Raw genomic sequence first — 15,101 nt, 5'->3', positions numbered from 1 at the left:
ATTGAACCTGCAGTCCCTGTACTGGAAGCATGGCATATTAACCACTGGACCACCTAGGAAGTCCCTCTGCTTAAGCATTTTAAAGAGGAAATCTTCCCCTTTTGTCACACAGTTGAATAATATCTTGCCTCCCCCTTACTCGCATCCTCCAGTATTTGTCTTCCTAAATTTTCTGTGATAAACACTGAGTATTTTTAAATTTTCTTTTATACAGTCTATTTTCTTAAAAATTAAATTAGAAATTGTGCTAGGTACAGCAGCTCTTCTAGGAAGTCTTGCCTGATTCCACATCTCTCCGGCCCCCTGTCCTCCAGTAGAGGCTTGTATGGAAGTGGTGTGCTTTGTGTTAGTAATTCCCGCAGGCCTGCAGGCTCCACCAGGTGTGGGCCTGGTTTCCTCATCTTTGTGTTCTCATCCTTAAACACAGTATCTGGTAAATAGTAGGTATTAAAAAGTAACCACTACGCAAAACCACATTGCTCTTTAGGAGCATATGAAAGAAACCCAGGAAGATAAACATTCTTTGTCAAACAAAAATATTTATGAGCCCTTTTGAAGGTGAATGTTCATCTTATAAGCTATAAAAACTGATAGGCTTTCATAAATGAGCATTTGTACTTAATTTCTAAAAGGACTGATTTGGTTAGTGTCCTGCAGTAAAAATATTCCAGCGATTCATGACCTTGGACCAATCACCTCTGTGTGTCTGTGTGCCTTTTGTTGTTGTTCATCAGATAATGAATATGGATGCCTTTTACAGGACATTGTAGACAGCAATGTTATCTGTGATGATTAAGATCATCATAAAGGCAGTTTGGTTTATTAATCCCTTAACTCAAAAATTTTTAGTAAAGAATGGCACCCCTCTCCAGCATTCTTGCCTGGAAAATCCATGGACAGAGGAGTATGGAGTATGTGGTCACAAAGAGTCAGACATAACTTAGCAACTAAACAGCAGCAAATAGCAACACATCATTTGTTAAAAGACATTAAAGGCAAAAGAAAATAAGAAAGAGGCCAAAAAAAGATGGTGAACTAATTAAAAATTTCCTGCTAACAACCTGTACTAATAAAATTATGCAAAAAACAAAATGTTAGTCTGATGATGTGAGAAATTCTCTTTGTGAAATATGACTAAGAAATGAAAAATTTCAATGGTTTATGGAAATGTGTTGTTTCATTACTCTAGGGTCACACCCTGTATAGTCAAAGCTATGGAAGAAATTATTGGGAGGTGTTACAAAATTTATTTCCTTGGAGAATCATAAGGTGAGGTTTAAAACCCCTCTACGTGATAGATTCCACCCGTGGTCTGGCTTAGACTAGAGAACCCCTTGAGTTTTCTTCAGTTCTCAGAATCTATAACAGTGCCTAAATAGATCAGACTGGGTTAGAATAAATTTATTTCAAGAATAAATTCATCTTTATAAAGAGAGGAAAATGCTGCAATTCAATGATAATGCTATATCTATTTTGAACTCCTGGGATTCAAATTGTTATAAATCTGAATCATATAGACATTATAGTATGCAGATGATGTAGTTGAGATGCTAGAGTTTGCTCTCATGATATTAAAATTAATCCTACCAGGGAATGCTGAATGTGAAGCAGAAAAATATATTCTCAAATGAATATTTGATTTCATGTTAAAACAACAAAAAGCATCGTTTTGTATCATTTGATATTGGCTGGTAATTCCTTATGATAAAACAAGGTTTTCTCCCTCCCCTCACATCCCTTTCTTTTTTGCCCTAGAGGTTACATAGTTAGTTCTTAATTTGGTAATATTTTTATGAGTTCCTGATAGGAGCTCATAAAAAACAAAGGAATTGCTGAGTCAGTGACAACAAGAAGAGCACAGTTGTCTCACTTTGTGTTGACAAAGGGGAAGAGGAAAAGAAAGATAAAGATTGTATGAAAACATCAGCTTTTAAAAAATGGAGAATGGTTAAAGTGCTCTTAAAAATGGCCAGATTTATAGCCCCAAGACTAAAGGCCCCATTTATTCACAGAGGAGGCTGGAAGGAGTTATCTCCACTGCCTGGTGACTCATCTGAGGAGCTGGAAGATTCGCCTGCAGATGGGAGGATAATTTGGTTTTCTAGAACGGTTCACTCTTCTTCAGTTTACTCACGAAGGTGCTAATTAAAGGAAACTGTTATGCTGTTACTTTTGCACTTTCACATCTGTTCCCTGTGAGCTGGACACAGAAAACTAAGCCATTTCATAGAAGCATCCAGGGCGTTGGATGGCAGTGGTTTTGAGTCATTGTTATGGTAAGTTGGAGTGTAAACCAGAGCCTGTGGATGAAGGGATCAGAGCCACATAAATCCATGAACTCCCCCTGTTCAGGTAAATAAACTGTCCATGCCAAGGTTAGGAATCATAGCAGCCAATCCAGTTAAAAACACACAAACACACACACCAAAAAACAACCAAACCCCCCCCAAAACAGTAGCTTTTGCACAAAAGAGAGATGAGAAATAATGAGTATGTTTTCATTTTTTTCTTAGAAATATGAATGCTATTTGTGCCTGGCATTGTCCTAGGTGCTTCACATGTATGATATCGTTTAATCCCCACAGGAACCTCAGGTGTAAGGGAGGTATTATTGTTATTTTTGTTGTTGCTGAGTCGTACCCAATCTCTATTTCGACCCCCCAGGGACGGTAGCCCAGCAGACTCCTCTGTCCCTGGAATTCTCCAGGCAAGAATACTGGAGTGGGTTGCAGTTTCCTTCTCCAGGGGAACTTCCTGATTCAGGGATTAAACCCACGTCTCCTGAATTGTTTACCACTGAGCCACCAGAGAAACCTGTAGATATTGTTATCACCCCCATTTACAGAGGGCAAACAAACATGCAAAGTCATGGTACTTCAGTGAGGAATGAGATGGTTAAGTGATGGGTGGTAAGCTGAGGATTCTAACTTAAGCAGTCTTAGAACTAAAAATGAAATGAAATATCTTAATGTTTATACTTATATTTAGACAGAGAAACAATCACGACATGCTGTGTAACAGAAAGCCTGGTAGTCTTTACAGGAAGAGTTTATCCTAAACTAACCCAAGTGTATCATTCAAGTTTTGCCTACCAAGACAACATAGAATTAAAAACTTAGAATTAGGACTTCCCTAGTGGTACAGTGGAAGAATCTGCCTGCCAGTGCAGGGAATGTGAGTTTGATCCCTGGTCTGGGAAGATCCCACATACTGCAGAGCAACTAAGCCCATGAGTCACAACTACTGAGCCCCCATGCTGCAACTACTGAAGCCCTCGATCCCTAGAGTGTGTGCGCCACTCCAAGAGAAGCCACTGCAATGAAAAACCTGCCTACCACAACAGAGAGTAGCCCCTGCTTGCTGCAACTAGAGAAAGCCCACACACAGCAACAAAGACCCAGTGTAACCAAAAATAAATAAATAAATAGACTTACAATTAAAAATTTAGATCTTAGAATTAAAAACCTCCAGAGGGACTCCCATGGCCACGCAGTGATTAAAACTTTGACCTTCCAATGGAGGGGCCACAGGTTTGATCCCTGGCCAGGGAACAAAGATCCCACATAGCATGTGCTGTGTGCCACAGCCAAAATAAAAACCAAAACCTCCACAATGTAGTCCTGTGATACCTTAATACTTGCAAGAGTCTCACCTACTCTACGAGTATTCCCCACAACCCTCACTGCCCATATTATGTGATTTCAAGTGTGAACACTAATTTGAATATCAAAACTGGGACCCAGGGGAGAAGCCAGTATAAAAGGTTAAAACAAACTCTTACTTCCATTGTACATTGCCTGTGGGTCTACCAAATATCTAAGAAAAGCTGTAAAATAATACCATCCCAATGATCTCTTTCCCATTACTATACACGAAGCCCATAAATGGTTATTGTTATTGCTGTTTTCTTAGTCCATTTTATATAATGTAGATATCAAGTTACTAGAAATCTAGTAACTTTTCACTACCTTTGGAAAAAATATTGATGAAAAATCATTTGTGGTATAGAAAAAAATACTATTTTAAAAAATATGGGTCCCAAGTACTTATTCAGCAAACTTTGGAATCTATAGAAATGGAAGATTTTAAGTGTCTGATAAAACTCTCCTATAATTTGCTTTCAGTTTCAATTTCCTATCAATAGGAAACTTTGCTTTGCTGTTTCACTATTTGTTTATATGCTGAAGAAAATAAGGATTTTGTCACTGTTTCCTTTTCATTGGTGTCTGTTTGTTGGCATAAGAAAATCATTCTCTATTGGTATCATGTTATCCATTGAATAGGAATCAAAAAGATCCCAATTAAGCTTCTGAATTACAACTTTTCAACTTCTGAAAAGTATTTCTGGATTTTTTACTGATTAGAAGATATTTTGGATACTATCAATTTCCAGTGTAGTACCTGCCATCACATTTATCGTGTTTCATTCCTACTGTTGCCGTAGATGGTTACACTAGGGGTGGCCAAGCTTCTAGTCTAAATTATAGATGACAAATAGAGAATATTTTGGAGGGTACATCATCAAGATTACCTTTCCGTATCTGCTTTGTCATATGATGTTTTTTTTTTGGAAGTTGTATAATTCCATTTTATAAACTTAATTTTGTACACCATTCGAGGTTTGGCAACATATTCTTTTCTACTACATGATCAGAAGAACATTCTGCTGGTGAAAACATAGGAAACATATGAATAAGTCTTCTGGTGTATAACATTTTTAAAATTTAATTTTTGTAAATACAAAAATTATTTTCCTTGCTTTCCTTATCCCAGTGTAAGTACTCCAGTTAGCTGTTTCTGTTTTGGAAAGCCTTCCAGTCTCTCAGTCGTGTCCGATTCTTTCCAACAGTATGGACTGTAGTCCACTAGGCTCCTCTGTCCATGGGGTTTCCCAGGCAAGAATACTGGAGTGGGTTGCCATTTCCTCCTCCGGGGGATCTTCCCAACCCAGGTCTCCTACATCTCCTGCATTGCAGGCATATTTTTTACTGCTGAGCCATCAGAGAAAGTTGAGAGAGGCTGTTTGTTCAAGGTCATTGTGTTACCATGTGATGTCAGGAGATGGTTTCTGTCACTTACTCCACAAACATTTAATTCTTCTCCAAGTATGATGTTGCGTATGTTTCAGCTTTCCTCTTGTCAGTCATGCACTTCATGAGCAACCCCAATCTGAACTGAAAGGGATGAGTCACGGTTGATGTAGCTATGGATGTGTGATGCAGTTTTGGCCAAGGAGACAAACATTTTCATTCCCATTTCACAGAATAAGTGATGGAACTAAATTGTGTTCCTGACCCCAAGGTCAGCCATTGTCTTCTGCACGCGGGAGCACCAAGGGAGAGGATGCATATTTTTAATAATGTGCCTTAATGTTTATTTACCATCTGTAATATCTGTTGCTGCATACTAATCCCCAAACTTTGTCACTTGCAACAACAAACATCTATTGTCTCACACAGTTTCTGAGGTTCAGGCACCCAGGAAGGGCTTAGCTGATGGCCTTGGCTCAGGCTTTCTCATATAGTTGCAGTAATACTTGGCTCAGTGCCAAGACATTTGATGGCAGCTTCCAGAAACAGAGAAAAATAAAGATACAGGGATTTGGGTTAAAAGTTCTATTAAATTTTTTCACAGTCTTTGTATCAGAAATTTCCCAATTGTAATTTGTGAGATCTTAAGGGAAAAGAGAACAGTTACTGTAAATTTATGTATTTAGCATTTATCATACTATATTGGAGTTATTTACATAATATGTAATAACCTACATTGTTATATATAATGATTCTCCTTTTAGACCAGGGGTCTTCAACACTGGCCATAAATTATAATTACTTAGGAGCTTTCACAAAATATTCATACATAGGCCCTTGTTGCTGCTGCTAAGTCGCTTCAGTCGTGTCCGACTCTGTGCGACCCCATAGACGGCAGCCCACCAGACTCTCCCGTCCCTGGGATTCTCCAGGCAAGAACACTGGAGTGGGTTGCCATTTCCTTCTCCAGTGCATGGGCCCCACTCCCATCCAATTAAATCAGAATCTCTAGGTATGAGTCCCCCAAGTCATTAGCTTTTAAAAGCTTCCCAAGAGATTCTAATAAATATCTAGAATTGAGAACAGTTATTCTCATAATTAATTCTTATTTTTTGTATATGTTATACAAACTTTTGGGGATTGAAAGACAACTATGGATAAATATGATCTGCACCTTCATGAATTTTTATTTCCATTTCACAAAAAAATTGATGGATCTCACCTAGAACCCAGGTTCCTGACCTCAATCAAGGCCAGCCATTGTCTTTCTTCTATACATGGGATCACCCATGGAGAGGGTGCTTATTTTTAGTACCGTGTTTTTCTCTTGTATTATTTTTAAAATTTATTTTAAATTGGAGATAATTGTGTTTAGTATTTAAATTGTGTTTAGTATTTATTTACCATCCATATTGTCTGTCACTGCATAAGAACTCCCATACTTGTCACTTGGAACAACAAACATCTATTATCTCATACAGTCTGAGGTTCAGGAACCCAGGAAGGACTTAGCTGATGGCTTATCTTTCTCCATAGATAAATGTGATCTGTACCTTCAGGAATTTTTTGGTATAATTTCAAGGAATTAGACATCCCTGATTTAGGTTGTGAACTCCTCAATGGTTGCAACTGTGTTTTTCATCTATGTGTATTTTTAGTATGCACTTTGCTCTGCCCTTACCCACCTCCACTTCAAGAAGTGAGAGTTTGAGTCTTGGCATAAGGATGGACATTATATAGACCAATGGATTAGAACTGAGAATCTAGAAATAAACACATACGTCTATGGTCAATTGATTTTTGACAAGGGGGCCAAGACAATCCAGTGGGAAAAGAATAGTGTCTTCAACAAATGGGGTTGAGATAAACTAGATATCCACATGCAAAAGAATGATGCTGCACCTCTACCTCACACCATATACAAAAATTAGTGTAAAATGAAACAACAACTTCATATATAAGATTTAGATCCACAAAACTCTTAGAATATAGCCCTTAAATCTTTGTGCGTTTGGATTTGGCAATGCATTCTTAGGTATGATTTTAAAAGCAGAAAAAGGATAAGTAAATTGTACTTCATCAAAATTTAAATCTTTTGCTCATCAAAAGACATTATCAAGAAAGTGATAAGACACCCTACACAGTGGGAGAAAGTATTTGCAAATATAATAAAGCTGTAGTATTTAGAGTATACAAAAAATCCTATAACAACAACAAAGAGACAACCCAATTAAAGCATGTACTGTGCACTTGCCTAGACATGACTCTAATGAAGATAGATGGCTAATATGTACCTGACAGATGCTTAATATAATTAGGCATTAAGGAAATGAAACTCAAAACTGCAGAGATACCACTTTACACCCAGTAGGATGATTATTTATTTAAAAACAAACAGAGGACTTCCCTTGTGGTCCAGTGGTTAAGACTCTACACTCTGAATGCAGGGGGCACGAGTCTGGGCCCTGGTTGGGGAACTAAGATCTCACATACTGCACTTCATAGCTTAAAACAAAAACCAAAACACAGCGCTCAAACCCACAAAAACAGAGAATAAATCTTGGCAAGGATATGGGGAAATTGGAAACCTTGTGCACTGCTGGTGGCAATATAAAATGGGTGCAGCCACTGTGGAAAGCAATTTGTTGTTTTTCAAAAAGTTAAACACAGAATTATCATATGATCTAGCAATTACACTCCTGGGTGTATACCCTAAAGAACTGAAAAACAGGTACTAAAAAACACTTGTATACAATGGATGTGCATAGAAGCACTAGTCACAATAGCTAAAATGTGAAAAACACTCACTCTCTGTCCACTCTCAACAAATAAATTTAGGATATATATGAAAAGTATTATTCAACCATTAAAAGGAACAAAGTATTACAACATTGTAAAGCAAGTATACTCCAATAAAAATTAATTTAAAAACAGAACAAGGTGTTGATACATGCTACAATCTTGATGAACCTCTAAAACACTACACTAAATCAAAGAATCCAGACACGAAGAGTTCCATGTTGTGAACAAGAGAGGAGTAGGTAGACATGGAGCCCATCTCTCTCCATGGATATATCAGGAACACACCTTCAGACACAGCAGTGAATGCAGAACACCCACTGAGAGCGAACAGGAGTACCTAATCAGCGGAAAGAATATACAGAACCACGTAAAACTCAGGATCAAGCCCTGAGCCTTTGGAGTGGGAGCACTGACTCCAAGACCCTAGACTACCAGAGAACTAACCCTAGGGAGTATCAAATAGTGAGAACTCCCACAAAGGAAACCACTTGAATACAAGACGTGGCATTGCCCAACCACCAGTAGCACCCTATGCAGGATGCCTCATCCAAATAACAAACAAAACAAAATTACAAGCCCAATCATCAGCAGACAGGATTACCATCTCACTCAGCCTTGCCCATCAGAGAAAAAACAAAACAAAACAAAACTCAGCACAATCTCACCCTATACAAAGCTTACACAAACCACCACACCAACCTTAAGAGGGCAGAAATCAAAAGGAAGAAGGAATTCAACCTAGAAGCCTGGGAAAAGGAGACCTCAAGCAAATAAGTTTAAAAACAAAATAATGAAAAGGCAGAGAAATACTGTACAAATGAAGGAACAAACTAGGATTTGAAATAGCTCAACTGGAAAATTTACTGAATCCTTGCCTCGTGTTAAATGTTTTATGTGCACCATGTCATGTGATTCTCTCCAGCGCTGTGCAACAGGTATTTCACCTGTTGGCCACAGGACTGGAAAAGGTCAATTTTCATTCCAACCCCAAAGAAAGGCAATGCCAAAGAATGCTCAAACTACCTCACAATTGCACTCATCTCACACGCTAGTAAAGTAATGCTCAAAATTCTCCAAGCCAGGATTCAGCAAACAATACGTGAACCGTGAACTTCCAGGTGTTCAAGCTGGTTTTAGAAAAGGCAGAGGAACCGGAGATCAAATTGCCAACATCTGCTGGATCATCGAAAAAACATGAGAGTTCCAGAAAAACATCTATTTCTGCTTTATTGACTATGCCAAAGCCTTTGACTGTGTGGATCACAATAAACTGTGGAAAATTCTGAAAGAGATGGGAATACTAGACCACCTGACCTGCCTCTTGAGAAACCTGTATGAAGGTCAGGAAGCAACAGTTAGAACTGGACATGGAACAACAGACTGGTTCCAAATAGGAAAAGGAGTACGTCAAACCTGTATATTGTCACCCTGTTTATTTAACTTATATGCAGAGTACATCATGAGAAACACTGATCTGGATGAAGCACAAGCTGGAATCAAGATTGCTGGGAGAAATATCAATAACCTCACATATGCAGATGACACCACCCTTATGGCAGAAAGTGAAGAGGAACTCAAAAGCCTCTTGATGAAAGTGAAAGAGGAGAGTGAAAAAGTTGGCTTAAAGCTCAACATTCAGAAAACGAAGATCATGGCATCTGGTCCCATCACTTCATGGGAAATAGATGGGGAAACAGTGGAAACAGTGTCAGACTTTATTTTTTTGGGCTCCAAAATCACTGCAGATGGTGACTGCAGCCATGAAATTAAAAGACGCTTACTCCTTGGAAGGAAAGTTATGACCAACCTAGATAGCATATTCAAAAGCAAAGACATTACTTTGCCCACAAAGGTCCGTCTAGTCAAGGCTATGGTTTTTCCTGTGGTCATGTATGGATGTGAGTTGGACTATAAAGAAAGCTGAGCACAGAAGAATTGATGCTTTTGAACTGTGGTGTTGGAGAGTCCCTTGGACTGCAAGGAGATCCAACCAGTCTATTCTAAAGGAGATCAGTCCTGGGTGTTCATTGGAAGGACTGATGTTGAAGCTGAAACTCCAATATTTTGGCCACCTGATGCGAAGAGCTGACTCAGTGGAAAAGACCCAGATGTTGGAAAAGATTGAAGGCAGGAGGAGAAGGGGACGACAAATGATGGATGGTTAGATGGCATCACTGACTCAATGAACATGAGTTTGGGTAAACTCCGGGAGTTGGTGATAGACAGGGAGGCCCGGCATGCTGCGGTTCATGGGTTCACAAAAAGTTGGACACGACTGGGCAACTGAACTGAACTGAATGAAAGAAATCAAAGATGACATAAGCAAATGGAGAGATCTTCCACGTTCCTGGGTAGGAAGAACACATGTTCATATGCTACTATTTTTTCCCATAGTATAAACATATTTTTCTCTCTCTTTTTCTGAATGTTTTATTTTGTATTGTGGTGTAGCCAATTAATGGTGTTGTGATAGTTTCAGACGAACAGCGAAAGAAAGCAGCCATGCATATACATGCATCCATTCTCCCCCCATCCAGGCTGCCACATAACACTGAACAGAGTTCCATGTGCTATACAGTAGCTCCTTGTTGGTTATCCACTTAAAATATAGCAGTGTGTGCATATCTATCCCAAACTCCCTAACTGTCCCTTCCTACCAATAACCATACATTCAATTTCTAAGTCTGTCAGTCTCTTTTTGTTTCTGTTTTGTAAATAAGTTCATTTGTATCATTTCTTTTTCAGTTCAGTTCAGTTCAGTCGCTTAGTCGTGTCGGACTCTTTGCGACCCCATGAATCGCAGCACACCAGGCCTCCCTGTCCCTCACCAACTCCCGGAGTTCACTCAGACTCACGTCCATCGAGTCAGTGATGCCATCCAGCCATCTCATCCTCTGTCATCCCCTTCTCCTCCTGCCCCCAATCCCTCCCAGCATCAGAGTCTTTTCCAATGAGTCAACTCTTCGCATGAGGTGGCCAAAGTACTGGAGTTTCATCTTCAGCATCATTCCTTCCAAAGAAATCCCAGGGCTGATCTCCTTTAGAATGGACTGGTTGGATCTCCTTGCAGTCCAAGGAACTCACAAGAGTCTTCTCCAACACCACAGTTCAAAAGCATCAATTCTTCGGTGCTCAGCCTTCTTCAAGTCCAACTCTCACATCCATACATGACCACAGGAAAAACCATAGCCTTGACTAGACGGACCTTTGTGGGCAAAGTAATGTCTCTGCTTTTGATTATGCTATCTAGGTTGGTCATAACTTTCCTTCCAAGGAGTAAGCGTCTTTTAATTTCATGGCTGCAGTCACCATCTGCAGTGATTTTGGAGCCTAGAAAAATAAAGTCTGACACTGTTTCCATTGTTTCCCCACCTATTTGTCATAAAGTGATGGGACCAGATGCCATGATCTTCGTTTTCTGAATGTTGAGCTTTAAGCCAACTTTTTCACTCTCCTCTTTCACTGTCATCAAGAGGCTTTTGAGTTCCTCTTCACTTTCTGCCATAAGGGTGGTGTCACCTGCATATCTGAGGTGATTGATATTTCTCCCGGCAATCTTGATTCCAGCTTGTGTTTCTTCCAGTCCAGCGTTTCTCATGATGTACTCTGCATATAAGTTAAATAAACAGGGTAACAATATGCAGCCTTGATGAACTCCTTTTCCTATTTGGAACCAGTCTGTTGTTCCATGGTTCGCTTATTGTTCACTTATCCCCTTACCACCTTTTTTAGATGTAAGTATTGCTTGCATACATTTTGACTTTTGTCAGATGTTATGGATCAAAACCATTTATCATAACACAATAAATAGTGGAATAGCAAGGTATTCTGATAGCAGCATAAGTGCTGAACTGAGTGAAACATTTGCTTTGGTCTAGAGTGGTATTCATTTTACTACAGGAAATATTCAATAAATACTGCAAGTAACCTTTGCAAAGAAAACAAACAAAGGAAAGAACAGCCGTTGCCTAGCAAACAATACGTTTTAGAATCCATGCAACTCAGGAAAATGATGTTGAGTACTCTTTGATTGAGGATCTTTGCAGTATGGTGAACTAATACTCTTTAGCCAGGAATATGTGAACAATACAGTTTGTTGGCTAGATCTCACAGACTGAGAAGGCACTGGGAACTTTGGTGGGGAGGAGGAAGACATCTCTATGCATAAAGTTTATTTTAATGTATATTATGTATATGTGCATTACATGTACTCCCATTACATGTTACTTTGTAAAAGAAAATATTTCAGAGATTTATAGAAACTTAATCAGCATTATCAAATTGGGTCTCTATGTATTCCCTACAAATGAATTTCCAGAAAATGCTTAAGTGAATGCTCCCAACAAATTATAACTAGATTTAGATAGTATACCTGGTGTTTCATTTCTTTGTGCAAGTAAGTTAGTTGATGATATTTTCATTTACAGCTTACAACTGAGAAAACAGAAATCTGGCTATGTCATCCAAATCATTCCACTGGACCTTGCTGCCTCTCAGAATTCAGTAACACAGGTATTTAGACGATGAAACAGTTATCTACAATTTTAATTTACTTCGCCCTGTCGTCCCAGCATACAAATCATCTGTATGCTGCCTTGTAAGTGCCATGTGCTTGCTGTTAATTAAAATCCTAAAGCAGCAGAACCAGCAAAGTGTGTCATCATTATTATTCATAGTACATTGTTGGCTAAGCCTTTTATAATAAATGTGTAACACAAAATTGTACAATGTGAATATTTATGAATTATCCTATAAAGAAATTGAGCTCTAAAGAAAATCTAAACAAACTATACTTCATGAGGGAAAATCTAGTTTATAAAAGAGGAATGTATCAGATAATCTATTGTAATGATTAAATGAATGAACTTGTTAAAACAGGAATTGGCTATAAAATGTCATAAAATGTAGCAGATTAAGCTACTTTTTTTGAAGTCTTGCCAGATTTTTTTTAAATGAGTTAATATATTGCTTTTTAACAAAGAACTCCTGCAGGCAGAAAAGAAATTATATCTGACTTGAAAATTCCCATCATGCTTCATTCTCTGGTGGAATTTTGCAGCCTTGATGGATTTGTTACATAATCAGCTTTCAATGACTTCTTTTATTATAAAACAGAATTCTTGCCTAAAACAGCCCCACTCCCTTTTTTTTTTCCTGCTTTCCATTTCTGAAATTACAAATGCATTTAAACAATGATCAAGTCATGCTGCAGCAGGCTCAGGGAGCAAATGAATAACTGCAGCAAGAAATTGCTAAACTTTGGTCTGAAATGCTAGCATTGGAGAAAAACTTGAAATCAATTGTACTCAAAAGTGTGAGCTGATAGAAAATAGGATATAGCTCCATGGGAAATAGGATATAACTGCTATTTATCTTTGCTCTTCACTTAGCACATGGACAGCTGGTATTATGCAAAACATTAATAAAACAGTGACTTGCCATTTCTAACTATGTGTATTTGGAAGTATACTGATACAACTGTCATACTTTTTTTTTTTTTTAATACTGGGCAATGTAATAATTAGAAAGAGAGATGAAATTTAATTAATGCAATAAAAAGACTATTTGACTTAAAATTTGCTTTACGATCAACCTAACAGGTAGTAGATAGAACTCCTCAAACTCAAAGTAACCTTGAGCCTTCGGATCCCATTGAACATATGTTGCTGCTTTTTATTTGTTTCAGATAAAACATCTCAACCTTCCTCCACATATTATTAATATATTAATTTCCTCCATATTAACCCAATGTATTTTCTCAGCAACAAAAACCAAATTTCTCACTACAAAATAAGAGATGTTTTCTTACAATCATGTAAAATCTTCCAAAGATATATGTGAAGTTTATATAAGTATCAGCAGCTATTGCTACAAACTCTTTTAATCTAATATTTTACTAACAAAATAGTTCCTTTCTGGTGATGATGGTCACACAATGTGAATATGCTTAATGCCACTGAACTCTATACTTAAAAATTGTTAAAATAGCCAATTTTGTATCTCATACATTTTGCTAAAATTAAGACAACACAAAAAATTTTAAAAGTATAGTTATGCTGTATACCTGTGGTGGATTCATTTTGATATTTGTCAAAACTAATACAATTATGTAAAGTTTAAAAATAAAATAAAATTAAAAAAAAAAAAAAAAAAAAAGTATAGTTATGCTGTGTTCCCTGGATGCCCACCACCAAGCTTAAGAACACTTTATTGAACTTTGCTGTTTTATGAGAGTCCTTCTAAGATCTCATCCTTCCACTTCTGTCTTCACAGCCCATCCCTGTCCTGACTTGAATTTTGTGTTATTATTCCCTGGTTATATCATTTATTTATTTTTAATTAATTAACTAATTAATTCATTACTTTTGTTGTTGTTGTTGCACGGGGTCTTCTTTGCTGCCAGTGGGCTTTCTCTAGTTGCAGTGAGCGGGGGCCACTCTCTCATTGTGGTGCACGGGCTTCTCGTTGCAGCGGCTTCTCTTGTTGCAGAGCAGAGGCTCTAGGGTGCTTGGGCTTCAGTAGTTGTATCATGTGAGCTGAGTAGTTGCAGTGTGAGGGCTTAATTGCTCCACTGCATGTGGAATCTTCCCAAATCAAGGATCGAATCCATGTACTTTGTATTGGCAGGTGAATTCTTATCCACTGTATCACCAGGGAAGCCGTATTATGTCATTTAGTCTTGCATGCCAAAGAACTTTATAAATGAAGTCTCATACTATGTCCTTTTATGCAATAGCTTTTTTTGTTGTTTAACCTTTAATCCCTGAGATTCATTCACATTGTTACATGTAGTTGTACTTCAGTTATTTTCGCTGTTATATAATATTCTATCACATGGCTCTACCATATCTACTTATTCATTTATGGTTGATCTTTTAATTGATATTCGGTTGCTTCTGTTTTTTTTCTTTTTTTCTGGTTGTTGCATATATGAGCCTTTTTTCTCCCTGAAGCTATGAATAATTTTTTTTTAATAGTAGTATTTTAGCTGTCCCTGGAACAAATGACAGCTCTATCAGTTCCTCTACTTCAGTGTGCCTGCAGTTTATTCAGAACCACACAATCTAACAAACATAGAGACGCCCTATTTTCCAAGATGAGAATAAGTGGCAGATATTCATGACTCCCACATCAAGAGCACAGACTTTGTAGTCAGACAGACCCAGTTTCAAATACTCCCTCCTTCTCTTAGAAGTTATAGGAAGTTAGACAGGATCTATGTGCTTCAATTCCCTTAAGTCTCTTTGGGGACTAATAATATATATCACA

At 38.0% G+C, this 15,101-nt stretch overlaps 1 protein-coding gene across 1 annotated transcript in view; it reads left to right on the top strand.

The window, feature by feature from the left end:
• The window catches only part of LMNTD1 (lamin tail domain containing 1), a 487,571-nt gene that overhangs the window by 138,551 nt on the left and 333,919 nt on the right, over positions 1 to 15,101 (top strand). The window contains exon 2 of the mRNA XM_027541571.1: positions 12,260 to 12,344. The gene's annotated coding sequence lies outside the window, so the exon portion shown is untranslated. The remainder of the gene's footprint in view (positions 1 to 12,259; positions 12,345 to 15,101) is intronic.

Source organism: Bos indicus x Bos taurus, chromosome 5 (assembly GCF_003369695.1).
Source record: "Bos indicus x Bos taurus breed Angus x Brahman F1 hybrid chromosome 5, Bos_hybrid_MaternalHap_v2.0, whole genome shotgun sequence".
Taxonomy (NCBI): domain Eukaryota; kingdom Metazoa; phylum Chordata; class Mammalia; order Artiodactyla; family Bovidae; genus Bos; species Bos indicus x Bos taurus.
This window is presented reverse-complemented; position numbering and strand designations above follow the sequence as displayed.